Source organism: Marmota monax, unplaced genomic scaffold (assembly GCF_021218885.2).
Source record: "Marmota monax isolate L192 unplaced genomic scaffold, Marmota_monax_Labrador192_F-V1.1 WCK01_AAM20220418_F8-fsc00442, whole genome shotgun sequence".
NCBI classification, from domain to species: Eukaryota; Metazoa; Chordata; class Mammalia; order Rodentia; family Sciuridae; genus Marmota; species Marmota monax.
In genome coordinates this window covers 43,908-54,680 of record NW_026692662.1, presented here as the reverse complement: position 1 = coordinate 54,680, position 10,773 = coordinate 43,908, and the positions used below count along the sequence as shown (strand labels likewise).

Sequence of the window (10,773 nt, the reverse complement as noted above, 5' to 3'; positions counted from 1 at the left end):
TTTAGAGTCATATTAAATATATCAGTGTGTTTATTGGCTATTTACATATTTTCTTTGATGATGTAATGAATTTTTTGAAGTGATAAAGTATAAAGCATTTTTCTTCTTTAATTCAATAATCCTGGGCCACTTTAATTGCCTTGCTTCTCATTTTTTTCTTAAATTTTTTAATTTTCCTTTGTGACACTGCAGAATGAGCCCAGGGGCACACATACCACTGAGCTACATCTCCAAACTATTCTTTTACTTTTTATCTTGGGACAAGGTCTAATTTAAGTTGCTGAGGCTGGCCTCAAACTTGCAATCCTCCTGCCTCAGCTTCCGTGTTGCCTGGATGGCCAACGAGCATAACCTGCCTGGTTTCTTTAATCTTATACTGGCCTGGTTTTGACCTTGTCTCCCAGGTGCGAATAGAGAAAGTAGCTGGAGTGAAACTTGGAAAGACGATATCACTCTAGGACACTAGAGGGCGGTCGGGCTCCGGGAGAGAAGATCTGCCGGGAAGCACAGCTTGGGCCCTGGGTCCCCTTAATCCATGGTCGCCTCATCAGGTGGCAGCTCACCTGCATGAGAGCCGCGCCCCCGGTGATGGAGTGACCGGAGAGCTGAGGCTGCCCAGCGCCGTCCTGTAGAGCAGCCCGGCTGAATGCAGCAGGCCGGGGATCCTCTCTTGCTCTCTGCCCAGGTGACTGTGTGGGGAATGGCTGGGCTGGGTGGGGAGGGCAACGCTGAAGCTCCGCCCCTCGCCCGTTTGGAGGGCCACTTCTCTGCCCAGTGACTTCTGGGGGACCATCACCCTCCCCTGTAGCCCAGGGCCCCGGCCAGCTGGGTCCAGCGTCACCACTTCCCCAAACCTCCAGGCCTAACAGGTCACTGGCTCTGGGATCCAGATCCCTGCCAGATTCTCAGCCTCCCTGGCTGGAGACAGGCTGCTCGAACCAGTGCAGGGGGCCAGCCTGAGCGCAGAGCCTGCTCTTCCTGTGCTCTGGGGAGCAGCAGCCACTTCCACAGGGAAACAGCCTGCTGAGTGACACACACACCCTGGCTCAGCCTCGCCCTTTGCTCCTGGACCCTCTGATAGACCCAACCTGATTTTCTCTCAAAATTGGGAGCCATCTCCCCACAAAGCCATGAAAAGACAATTTTGGCTTTACTATAAATTACTGCAAATTCGGAACCTGCTTGGAATGCCTGCCCATGCCTTGAACTCACCCATGCCTGGCTCTCTGACCAGATAGCAGCCCTCTCTGAAACTTTATTGACACCTCATAAATATTGGCCTTCCCTGGCCAGACAATGACCCTCTCTGAGGCTCTAATGGTCCTCATAAATTCTGATGTTGGGGCCAGCAAAAAATGTAAACTACCATTAGTGTGATGCTTGTCAGAGTTCTGTTATCTGTAACCCCCCTTTGTGTAACTTTCTGGGCTATAAAGCTGGACTGCTGTCTTGTTCCCATGGTTTTGGGAGGGAGAGGCAGCCCGGCCAGTCGAAATAATAAGCTTGCTTTAATTTGATTTTAATTGGAGTCAGTGGTCTTTTCTTGCATCCTAGTCTAACAAGACCAGACACAGGTACATCCGTGGGGAGGGCTGTTACAGCACTGGCATGGTGTGCTTCTCTACTGTGCACTGAAGACCTATCAGACATCACAGAGGGCACAGCTAAGAGGCTCCTCCTGTACCACTCACCCAAACATGCCTGTTTTCATTTGCTTGATTATCTAGGTTCTGTACTTACAAATAAAACTCTAGTTTCCTTTTGTTTCTTGAAATTTTATTCTCATTTGGACCAGGGACCTATCAGTCCTATTCAAATTTGCCATCTGAAGATTTTTCTTTGGTGCCTTTCTTAGTTGGGACAGAGATACTCTTTAAACCATTCCAAATTCTTCTTACAAAGCAGTTCTGGAAGCTTCTGAGCCACATCATCAGATACAGAATTTTTCAAAAACAATTTACTGTTAGTCAACTTTTTGTCACTGTGAAAAGTACCTGGGAAAACCAGCTTAAAGGAGCAAAGATCCCCTCATGGTTCTGTTGTAGGGACAAATGAGGCAAGGCACCGAAGACAGCAGGAAACAGTTTTATTTGGCTGCAGTCAGGTTCAGAGGGTACAGGCTTTGCTGTAATCAATCAATCCCCTGAACCCTGAGTTCAGGGAGTTTCAGTGTTTTATACCCAGCATGTAAGGGGAGGGGCTCAGAAGCTCACTTAAAAGCAGCTTTTTCTTTCACTGTTCTAGGCAAGTTAACTCTTCAAGGACAACACCTGAGAAGGGGAGAGCTTCTTTTCCCCTTTCTTTCCTCCCCCTGCCAGCTGTTACCATGGAGCCCATTTGTAACTTATCTTAAAAATGTAGACATCTCTGTGAAGCCCAGCTCAAGGCCAGAGGTCTTGTTTGCACATTTCTTCAAAATACTATACTGAATACGTTTGTGAAAACTAGTAAGGGGGTGTCCAGCACCTGGAGTGCTGCTATCTTCTCGGCCAGTGGCCAAGTAAACAGGGTAACACGAAAATACGAAGTTTATCTACAATGGACTCTTTTGCTGACAGTCCTAAAATTAGCCATGGTGAAGAGGGCTTTTCTGTGGAGAAAGGGGGTGCCACTTCAGTTCCAGAGCCTTCCGTGCATAGTCATTGGGCTCCGTTGTTTCTAGGACAGGGGCATCATGATGGGGAGCACATGGGAGAGGAAAGACACTTCCCTCATGGCAGCCTGGAGCAAGAGAAGGGGACCCAGGAATGAGAAACGCCCCTCGAGGGTGGGCACCACATGACATTCTTCCTCCAATAGGTCCCATGTCCTGCCCATATCCTAAAGCGTCCATCACCTCTCAGTAACTCCAAATGCTAGGAATGAAATGTTCAGCACATCAGCCACTGGGGAAGATTCAAGGGTCAAAACACAACAGTAATCTTGAGGACTTGTGTATTTAGTGAAAGTATAAAATATAAATATTATTTTTTAAGATTCATATAAAGATATGGATACATATTGATAGCAGCAGTGAAGTGGAGGCAAGTTAGTCTGGATGCCTCCAAAGATGACTTTCTTTCTGTAAAGCTGCCCAATCCCAGTTCCTGGTACATAGAAGTGATAAATAGATATGTGTAAAATAACTCTGTGCACAAAGAAATGAATAAGCCATGTTACGTCTAATGTAAATTTACATTGTGTGTTAGCCAGAAGGTACAAGGTAGAGAAGACCTCATGGGCAGAGGGCACACCTGTGTGATGGCAGAAGCCCAGGAGCAGCCCCCCTGTTAGGTCACGCCAGGAGAGCCCCCCCCCACCCCCCCAGCCGTATGCTAGGGGACCACAATAGCACAATTACTGAAAATCCAAGATTTTTAAAAAGTAGGAGTGGATGTAGCAGCAATGTAGTAATTTATGGATCTTACAGAAATCACTACCAGATTGTGAGGCATTAGGGAGAGAATTCTACAAAAATATATCCAGGAGGCTTATGACAACAGTTCTAGAGCAGAATTTTAAATATATAAAAAATAAAGAAAGGAATTGGGCACATTTTTATAACATAAGGGGAAGTGTCAGGTGAGTGATGAGCTAATGATGATGTGAAATCCTGCTGAAAATGAGGCCAGAGGGGATACATCAATGAGGGGGACAGGGAGGTGGCTAGGAGGAAGGACACTATTTATTTCACTCAACCATAAGATAGAAGGATCAGGAAATTGTTGATTGTGTCTGGGAGGAAATGAGGTCACTTAATGAGAGGTTATGTGGTGACATCAAGAAAGGCATTAATGAGCAGAGTTTCACATGGCGAATTGTGAGAAGGAATGTGGATAGGGAAATAGAGAATGCTTATCAGAAATAACTGACAACTCTGATGTCGCTGGAATGGATGGTGTTCCGTATCCCTATGTGCCTTGAATTCTCCATCAGTACCTGACAATCTGCTTGTAGGAAAAGGCAAGCCCACAGCTCACCCAGGGTTAAGGATTTGCCTTCAGTTCTGAAGAAAGAGCAAAACACCTGCTAGTTTTCACAAGGCCCTGTTTGAGGTCACAGGTGGAGATTTCTAAGCTTGGTGGAGATGAAAACGTAGACTGCACGTGGTGCTAGATAAGAAAGAAATCTAAGAGTCCAGGAATCGGGATTCTCTTAGCTGACATTTAATTGGAGCAATTTCTAGAGGGGGAGCACCAGGGTGAGTAAAGCCCAGTAAAGTCGGTGTGACCAGAATGCAAAGCGTCTAGGCCTTCTGCACTTCAGGTCTCCTGCCCACAGCTCTTGCCTGGGATTCCCTGGTGACCGCACTGGCTGCAGGGGAGAGTCCAAGGAGTGGAGCGGAGAGTACCCTGGAAGACGATGAACAGCACCCGCCTTCAAGTCTCCGTGGCTTATCTTTATTTATTTATTTTTACTAGCATTCTACTCAACTCCCAGAGCCTAATTTTTTCCAATTCTTTTCTGTTACAGTAAATGAGCATTGAGGGCTTGCAGATATGCCTGGCTGACATTCCTTCACACATATCCTCATTCTGGTTTATCTCTCCTAATCCTGCCAGAGGAATATTCCTAAAATTCCTCTCAGTACATCACTCCCTCCTTTAAAATCCCTCAATGACCTCTTATGTTTGCATCACAAGACACATTTCGAAGTGTGGTCAGCTTGGAAACCTTCATGACATTTTCCTTTTTTCTTCTCCTAAAATGCCATATCCATGATGCTTAGGTACAAATCCTTCCTGTCCACCAAATTCCTTCATCACGTAAGCCCTCCCTCTAGGGAACAAGCATCTCTTTGTAAATATAGTTAAATTCCCAATGTTTCTCACTTGGAAGGCACTTGGTACACAGGAGCCAGGGAGGGTGTGCTGGAGCATGCCTGTCTATCTCCACTCCAGTTACTCAGAGTTCCAGAACACCCTCCCGTGAGCCACAGCTCCCTGAAGGGCATTCCTCCTGTAGAGGTCAACTTGCAAACTGCCTTGGGAGGCCTCTGTCACCCCTCAGTTACTGGTTACCCACTATTTTCTATTTTGGGGTCACTAGCAGGCCTGTGTTTGTGTTTGTGTGTGTGTGTGTGTGTGTGTGTGTGTTGGTTGCTGGGGATTGAACCCAGGGCCTTGTGCATGTGATGTGAGGCAAGCATTCTATCAACTGAGCTATATCCCCAGCCCTCAGGCCTGGTCATCTGGTCATCAGCATTAGGTTCAAGGTTCCATTTAAGGGCCAATATCCTTCTAATTGTTTTATGACATTTACAATCCCTATGTTGTTATTTGGATATGGTTTAAGGTTCTGTAGAGATTCCATAAATAACATGAGCACTGAGACTTTAAACCTCTCACAACTCTCAAAAGCATTCTTCAGCATCAGTTTCAATTACTCATCTACTTAAAGAAATAAGGGGATGCTAATACTGGAACAATTTGCTTCATTGTAGTGACATTCTGACTGTGGCGAAAACCCACCCAGTTCTTTTCTATAATAAGCTATTGGTGCCTTAATCAGAGTGTGTTTGCCTTTCAAAGTGAAACAACAGAAACCAGAAATCCTAATTCCATTCATTTCAGCAAGTCTTTGTGAAATTTCCACCTTGAGCTTCAGCTTTTTATAACACATTTGCTGCTGTGATTCAAAGATTACTTTGCAAAAACCAATCCCTGCCGACATGAACCGCCACAGGCCATGGGGAGCTGATGCTGGTGTGTACTGTTATTTTTTTCAGGGGAGTTGATCTCATTTGAGTGAACCCTCTCTGTCTCTACAAGATTTTTCTGAGGCACCTGGAAATAGAGTGGGAGGAAATAGCAGGGAAACTACATTTCCTCATAAAGGTTTTCAGTGGAATTTGCCCGGGGCCACCTGTGTCCTCAGGAGTGCTGACAACATTCCTGGCAATGATTAATGGTAAGGGTAGTGTGGGTGCACACACCCCAGGTGGCCATGCTCAGCTATGAGGAAGTTGATCTGCAGGTTCTGCCAAACAGGTGCATTGACCTGGGCATCAAGAACAAACATTTCCAAGGGCAAAGTCTACACAGAAACACTTTGAACTGGAGTGGAATAAGAGCCATGGTAAGTCTGTGTGGGGAAGGTGCATGCGGCCTTTGACTCTTTACCTCCCAGGCAAATGGACTATGAGGTCATAACCTGACTCACAATCTCTGGTGTAGCTTCCATGTGGAGACTGGTTTCTTTCCAATATTCTTATCTGTAAAATGTTGCTGATAACATAGGTCTAATACATTTATTTTGAGAATAAATAACTAAATGATGACAGAGTGAGATCCTTCAGCTACCTCTCCCCATAGACCACTAAGATGAACAGTTTTCATGCACCCAACTATTAGTACAAGAGCTTAGAAAATCAGGCAAGAGACCATAATGCCTGATTTTAGTAGAGCACAATGAAAAAATGCATTGCAAGTGGTGTCAATGAGCCCCCTGCCCCAGCTCCATAACCCCAGGGCACAGAGGCTTCTCATCTGGGGGAGAACAATGGAATTCTGTCCACACCTTAGACTCAATACTCAGTACCAGGCCCATGCAGTGAAACCCAGTAAAAGGTAAGGACCAAAGAACCCCTAGTGCCAGGCCAATCATTCAGAACCAGTCACAAACAACAACAACAACAACAACAACAACAACATCAACAACGAAACTGGATATTAACACAGGTTTCCATAAAGCAAGAATGCATAAGAGTCATAGACATTTAGGCACCCCATAATACAGACCACCAAAATATATAAAACAAAGAAGACCAAAACGATGGAAGGAACAAAAGGTTCTACAATAATAGCTGCAGACTTCAGCATCTCATCTCAATAATGGACAGGATAGCTTCACAGAAGAAAAGTTGAGAAGCAGTGGACTTGGGCAGCACAGGAAATGAACGAGTTATGACACAATTTTCATTCTTTTCAAGTGTGCTTGGGATAATTCCTGGGACAGAGTGTATGTTAGACCACAAATTGAGTGTCCATTGATTTTAAAAGATATTAAATATACAAAGTATCTTCTACTAATACAACCTGATAAAGTTAGAAATCGATGATAAGTGGGGAGCAATGGTGGGTGTAGTCCCAGCATCACATGAGGCTCTGGCAAGAGGATCACGAGTTCAAAGCCAGCCTCAGCAGCTTAGTCTGACCCTAAGCAACTTAGTGAGACCCTGTCTCAAAGTAAAACATAAAAAAGGGCTGAGGATGTGGCTCAGTGGTTAAGCACCCCTGGGTTCTATTCCTGGTAAGAGGAAAATCCACAAAATTTTCAAAATTAACAGGTCTTTCTGTAGAGGGGTGGTAAAGTTTCCAACTATAATTGTGGGGGTATCGACTTTTCCTTGCACTCTGTCAGCTTTTTCTGTGTCTTGGAGAGCGGAGCCTCTGGTCACTATGCATGGCTCTTCTGGTCCCTTCCATCTTGCCTCACTTTGAGGTCTGCTATGTCTGAAACCAACATAGGTGTTGATGCTTCTGATTGGTGTCAGCATCATGAGTCTTTCTCCACCCTTTGATTTGAGCTGCATGAGATTTACATTGTTAATGGACTTCTTCCCAACATACACTTAGATCTTGCTTTCTGATCCATTCTGACAATTTTTGTGTGGATCTTTTCTTTCTTTTTCTTTCTTTCTTTTTTTTTTTTGGTGTGTGTATGTTTATTTTGTTGTTTTAGAGTTTTCTGTTGTCTGTCTTTCTTGCCACCATTTGGATAGCCTCTTTCTGGGCTGTATTTTTTTCTTTTATTTTATTAGCCATGCATTATAGTTACACTTAACATTAGGATTTATTTTGACATAAATATTCAAGCATGGAATATAATTTGCCCCAACTCAGTCCCCAGTACTTCCTTTTCCCTCCCCTCCTCCCTTTCCTATTCCCTTCCTCTACTCCCTTGGTCTTCCTTTTACTTACTTCTGTGTTTTATATGAAGGTGAATGCACTGTGGTGTATATTTTTTTAGGACAGTTTGTTGGATTTCATGGCCCTGTTCCTCCCTTTTCCCATCGGCGCCTCCACCTCAGTCCCCTTCCTCTACTTACTGATCTCTTCTATTTTCATGGGACACCCCTTTCAACCCCTTACTTTTCTCTGGCTTCCATGAATGAGGGACAACATCTGACCCTTGACTTTCCAAGTCTCCCTTATTTTACGTAGCTTGATGTCTCCAGTTCCATGTACCAGCAAATACCATGGTTTCATTCTTCTTCAGGCTGAGTAGAACTCCAGTGTGTATATAAATGACATTTCTTTATCTATTCATCTGTTGATGGTCATCTGGGCATTTTTGTCTCTTAATTGATGTAATCAGAACATTGATGTTTGAGGTGACTGTGGGCATAGTTGGCAATGTCTACAGTAGTTAGCAGTGTCTCTATTTCTTGCTCTTGCTCTTTGCTTCTATTTTCAACTTTACTGTTTTTCTTGTTTTTGTGATTGGAATTCAGTATCTTACAATTTTGTTTTTTCTTGCCTTTGGCATGGGGGACCCAAAGCCCACAAAGTGTGTCCAGAAGTTTCCCAACTAAGTCTAGCCTCCAGATCCCACCTCTGACCTGTTGATTTCTGCCTCTGACTCTGTGTGCCCTGTGCTGTCCCAAAAAAGACTTCTGCACTGGGTGAGCCTGCAGCCCTCTCCCTCCCACAGGGTCACTGCTGCAGAGGAGTCTGCCCAGGATGAACCACATCTTGAGCCTTACGCATCTGCCATTCAGATGACATTTAAAGGAGATTTTGGACTTGAAGTTGGTGCTGGGACACGTTGACCTTGGGAGACCATTGGAAAGAGATGAGGTATTTTGCATATGAGAAGGATGTCCGTTTTGGGGCCCAGGGGTGGAATACTATGGTTTGGACAGTTTCATCCCCATGAGCACACATGTTAGAATTTAATACACACTGTGTCCATTTCAAGGGTGGGGCTTTGGTGAGTGACTGGCAATGGGATAAACAGGACCTTGGGCCCTCTCCTTCTAAGCGACCTTTGCCCCCTCTTTAGATATGAGCACACAGTGTTCTTACAGTCTGGAAGACACAGACACAAGGCACCACCAGAGAGCAGAGACCAGGCCCTTACCAGATACCCAGCCTGTGGGCTCCTTGGACTTCCTGCCTCCTGAACTGTGAGAAATACACTTATATGTCTAAATAAATCATCCAGTCTGAGCCATGTTACTAGGGTGGTGTGAGTGGGTGAAGACAGAGGCTGTCCAGCGGGTCCTTTAGCCATGTCCCTGTCATACCCTGCCAGCTTGATTTTTGGGAGCAGAAAGAGGGAAGGCTCATGTTAAGCTTGACCTGTCTCTCTCAGAAGCTTCCTCTCCTCCAAAGACTCCTGTTTCCTCTAGTGGAGAAATACATTTAGAAATCCAGACCTGGTGACCAAGAGCAAGCACTGCATCCAGCTGTCTGTGCTTCCAGACCTTCCGTTCAGACGATAGGCCCGTGCACTGTCACACGCACGCACACACACACACACACACACACACACACGAGTGTGTGTTTATACTTAGGCCCACTGGTCTGTAGTTTATATTTGAATTTTGGTTCTTTCTGGGTGAGCAATATGTGATCCATGCCCTCTCCCAGCTCTAGGCAGGGGGGTGAGCCGCCCCTCGGTCAGCCCAGGGCCAGGCAGGCGAGCCCTCCACACCCCACGGTGCTTTCTGCTGCTGAGCAGGGGGGCTCAGAGGGCTGTGCATCCAGAGCACCTTGCACTTACCATGTGTTAGTCTGTGACGGCTGTTGGGACAAAATCCCAGTGCAAGGTGGGAGCACTGTGTGTGTGCATGTGTGGCCTTTACACCCTGCCTCGCTCTCCTCACAGAGCTGTGGGTTGTGGGCAGCACAGCCCCTTCCTGCTGTGTACACGGGCAGCCGCTCTTTCTCACTGTGAGAAGCCTGAGTCTCTCCTTGTTCCTATCATCTATTCACTCATAGTTTAAAGACTAGAATGCATGAAACGCATTTCAGAATGCTCGCCTCAACAGGGCAATGAGCACATCTACTAAGAGGAGCTCCTAGATCTGCTGTGAGCTCACACCATTCACGTACGATGGACATGAATCTGGTATTATTTGATCAATGCTGCATCACCAAACTTCAGAGACCACCCCCACTTTCTGCCAACTTTCTGTGGCTCAGGGTTGAGGAGTATGGCTGGGGACTGGCTGAGTCTCATAGGGTTGTTTGGAGTGGAATATCCACTTTAGAGGGTCACATCCCCATGCCCAGCAGGAGGCCTCTGCTCCTGTCCTCCTAGTCCTCTGCGCAGGACCACCTACAGGTCCTCACAAAGCCAGGACGAGGTCTGGGACAGGCCTTGGATGCTGTGTACTTCTTCTCTCCTGCAATCTCTAAGCCACAGCCTGTCATCCAGCAGGGGACATCCATGCAAGGGAATGATGCAGAAGGAAGGCAGAAGCCTGGGAGCTGCCCTGGAGGAAGGCAGCCAGGCAGCAGGAGCCGGTGAAAGAGGTGCAAAGAGTGATTTCATCCCACCAATAGGTCCTCGAGACCTCCCCCAAAGACAACTGAACATTTCCCTACTTCAGGGTGTCCACTTAGCAACCCCCCTCAACAGTAGGCGGTCACCTGATTTCTTTTTTTTTTTAAGCTTTTAAAAAATATTTTATTAGTTTTTGATGGACATTTATTTACTTATATGTGGTGCTGAGAATCAAAGTCAGTGCCTCGCACATCACCTGATTTCTTTACCACAGACCTGCTTTTCCTCCTCAAGAATTTACAGAGGTCAACAGTATGCACTCTTTAGTGTCCACTTTCT

The 10,773-nt window shown here is 45.8% G+C and overlaps 1 long non-coding RNA gene across 2 annotated transcripts; it reads left to right on the top strand.

Moving 5' to 3' along the window:
- The first annotated feature begins 487 nt into the window (after window positions 1-487).
- Window positions 488-9,156, top strand: LOC124093914 (uncharacterized). Of its 2 annotated transcripts, none has more exons than XR_006852077.2 (3): window positions 488-685; window positions 8,635-8,780; window positions 8,986-9,156. It is a non-coding gene; the product is annotated as an uncharacterized LOC124093914 (long non-coding RNA). The 2 variants fall into 2 exon arrangements; XR_009226951.1 differs by lacking the exon at window positions 488-685 and adding an exon at window positions 5,856-6,057.
- The last annotated feature ends 1,617 nt before the right edge of the window (window positions 9,157-10,773 follow it).